We start from the raw sequence: 3,957 nt of genomic DNA on the forward strand, positions 1-3,957 counted from the left end.
TTTCTTTTTCTTTAAACCCGAACGGTTCGTTAAGAAGTCCGCGAGAAAAGAGGAACACCCTTTCGCGACCGCGAACCGAACTGTCGCGACCGAATTTTGACCCTATCCGTTTCTGTTGTCAGCACTTTAACCCTTTCGGTGCGAGCGATTTATTCGCCGTGAGACTTTCTTGTTGTACCAGGTGAAAATTCGTATATGGTTAATAATCTTTCTGTAGATATTTTTAAGTGTTGAATAATAATTGTGCTTGATAAGACAATGGTTTTTTAAGAGAACTTGTTGCTCGGAGGTTTAATATTTAAAGATTCTTTAACCCTTAGGACTCGAGTGGCGATTATGGGGCGCCATTAAAATTACTGTAATTCGAAAATTATTTTTAATCGCCAAAGCTTAGATTTAAAAATTGTTGAAAGTTTAACTATTATATGAGTCACGAGATTCGATAAATATTGTTACATAAAATGGAGGCGCTGGAAGCCAGAAAAATTATTTTAGATTTGCAGTTGAAATTGCTTCGAGTGCAAAGGGTTAATGTAAAAGATACTTTAATGTTTAAAGATACTTTAATTATATAAAATTCTGTTGTTTATACCAATCGTCACATGGACGCCGGATTTTTCCGGTACTCGTACCGAAAGGGTTAAACAAAAGGTGCGACCGATTTTACAGTCGATCGGAGTTCGCCGTGGTTTTTCGCCGAGTTTCGCGGACAAACGACATAAATAATTGCAACGCTAATATTGCTATCCGCTCGGCGAATATTCTTTCCTTCTTCTCAGATCACGCTGCTCGAAATAATGAGATGATCGTACTTCTGGATCGGATATTATGGACGAAAGAAACACTGTATCATGCAGCGATACTGCACCGCGCGTGTCCACGCGCGAGTTTTGAGATCGTCGGCGTTGCTGGAATTTAATTTGTTCACCGATTTCATTTGTATTTTCATCTTTGAATATGTTCTTTATTAATCATCGCTATCATTCAATTTCATTGATATTCTTTATTAATCATTGTTTATGGGAATATTTGAAGCAACGTGTGTATAGAAGGTGTCTTTTAATCAAAATTCTAAGTACGCGAACAGAACCTTCTCAAGCTATTGAAAAATAGCGAAGGAATTTTTTAATGGAAATGGTAAAGTTAGTAGAAAAATAACGTGTTGTTAACCTTTTTTTATATGGGCTCGAGTATCTTAGGTTTTAAGCAAGCGTAGAAATTATTCTATTGGAAGAAGACACGTCTTAGACTGTTCATTCGATTTTTATTGCTTATTTTTCGTTTCTCGAAAATTACCTAAACAATAAACGAAATTCTCACTGTCTTGGAACGCCAAGTCGGTCACTCGATAATTTGGCAATTATTATATAATAATTTGGCATTGAAAAATGTCTATTGTTCCACCATATAATAAACCCCTTTCCACGTTTTCTGTGCTAGCAAATATAACCATATAACTATTAATAAATATAAATATAATTATTTCGGCTAGCAAACTATTTTTTAAAGAATTCCATTCTGCATTTTTCAAACGCGTTTTCCAGTCGCTTTAATAAGCGTTTCTCTATTTAATTAAAGATAAAGTCGACAGTTAAAAAGGCCCCATACTCGCGCCCTAAAACAATTCCAATAATATTCATTTATGTCGTATATTGCTCACGAAATGAAAGCACAGTTCATCATTGTTCCACACGTCAGGAACAACAACCTAATTAATAATATTCTCTTTCTAATGAATAAAAACGTCCTGAGACTTGTGAAAACGAGTGCGCCTGCTCAATTAAGTTAATTAGGTCGACCGAATGATAAATTGCACCTGGCGACGCAGCCAGTTCTTTCTAACGCGACAACGTTACCGATCTTATTTACATCCTATTATCAGGAATTGTCTTTGTACTTTATTCCCAATGGAATTGCTATAATTCATCGCCGTGACGTCGGTGAACATTATAAACGCCATAACGCCGGAGGACCCGTGCGTGGACACTGCAGCGCGGCGCGTCTCGTTGCATCTTTCAAGTCAAAAGTTTAACGATATCTATCGGATTATCATTCTCCAGCAGAGCTCTGCTTCCCTTTCAGAATCTCATTATTCTAACGATTGAAACATCGTTGGACGGAACAGATTATGTGAATCATTATTTCGAGCAGCGGAAAAATCTATTCGATTCGATCACAGTAAATAAAATAACACAATTAAACAGCGACATCGAAGTCGCTATTTAAGTCGAAATTATTATACACTCGGTGGTTATTAATTACAATGGAACGGTGAAACAGCCGCGAACATTTCGGCTCGCGTCGCCGATCAGGGCCTCTCCCGTCGCGACCATAATCACTCGCGTGGTCTCTATCGATTAAACATTAACGGCGAGAGACCTTCTTACAACTTCTTCCTACCTAAATACACTTAGCATATATCCTCGGAACATAGATAAACCAGTTAAAAACATTGTATATGTTCCTATCTACTTATACACAATATATAGATATAATGTTTGTATATCATAACCATATTAATAATATTAATTATTAATTACATGTGTATATATATACATATATATTTATATTTATATTTAAATATATATGTATATACGCGATTGGAGTAAATAATTATTAATTAATCCTTATGCATATATCACATCTGATCGTTCAGTCAGTATAGGAAGACCCTCGCCTCGTCACCAACACACGCAAACCCGCTTAAAACATCGTTCCTCTTGGTTTCGCTTTTTCTTTTTTCTCTTTTATTTAAACCCCATCGAATATTTGTTGCCCCGCGCTCGCCCCGATAATTCATCTCGCACGGGATCTCTACGTGAAACCACCATAATTGTCGTAACTATAGCCATCTAGATCTGTCCCCGCCCCATACCGCTTCCTACGGTGCCATGCTTCTCTCGTTATTGTTTACACCTACGCTCTCTTTCTCTCTCACTCCCTCTCTCTCTCTCTCTCTTCCGATTTGTTTATGTTAAATCCGACAGTTTAAACAGAGACACCAATTATCTTTCGTTTCGCTGTCGTCTTTTCTGCTTCGTTTTTATTTTTTCCTCCTCTTTTTGTAAAAACCTGAAGACTCGCCATCGAATATTAAATATGATACACTTATTACGTATTCATAATATAAATATAGGAACATTCATTAAATATATATTTTTTTTATTCCGTGTACGCCGGGTGCCGCGTGACGCGCGGCGAGAAGATCCGACGGTCGCTTCGATGGATCAAGGATCGATAGATCGAGGATCGATAGATCGAGGATCCATAGATCGAGGATCGATAGATCGAGGATCGATAGATCGAGGATCGATAGATCGAGGATTGGTACTTCGAGGATCGATGTTTGGAGGATCCACTTGGATTGTGGAAATGGGGATGCCTTTCTTGGTTGCATTTGTCTTTGCTATATTAAGTAGGGCGGAATTGCTTTTAATTGGATGTCAATGTTTCACGCGGAATTTTTCTATATTTTCTGTGCCTTTTATCTCTTTTGTTTCTATTGTTCTTGACTCTTGCATCTTTTTCTATTTTGTGAGAATTTGTTGTCTCAGGGATCACTTGATTGTTTGTTAAATTAGATTAAATTTACTGATTTTATGAATCACAGAAAATTGATAGAATTAGGTTAAATTTTTAGATTAATTTCACTAATTTTTTGAGTTATATAGAACTGATAGAATTATATTAAATGGTTCACTAGATCAGATTAATTTTGCTGATTTTGTGAATTATATAGAACTGATAGATTTCAATTAAATTGTTCAATATATTAGATTAGTTTTACTAAATTTATGAATTACAGAAAACTGATAGAATTAGAGTAAATTGTTCACTAGATTAAATTAATTTTACTGAGTTTATTAATTACAAAAGACTGACAGATAAAATGTTCATTAAAATGACCAAAAGCATGGCTATATTTCCAATTAATTTTTCTTTCTTGTAATTGACTTG

Source organism: Augochlora pura, chromosome 1 (assembly GCF_028453695.1).
Source record: "Augochlora pura isolate Apur16 chromosome 1, APUR_v2.2.1, whole genome shotgun sequence".
Classification (NCBI taxonomy): Eukaryota; Metazoa; Arthropoda; class Insecta; order Hymenoptera; family Halictidae; genus Augochlora; species Augochlora pura.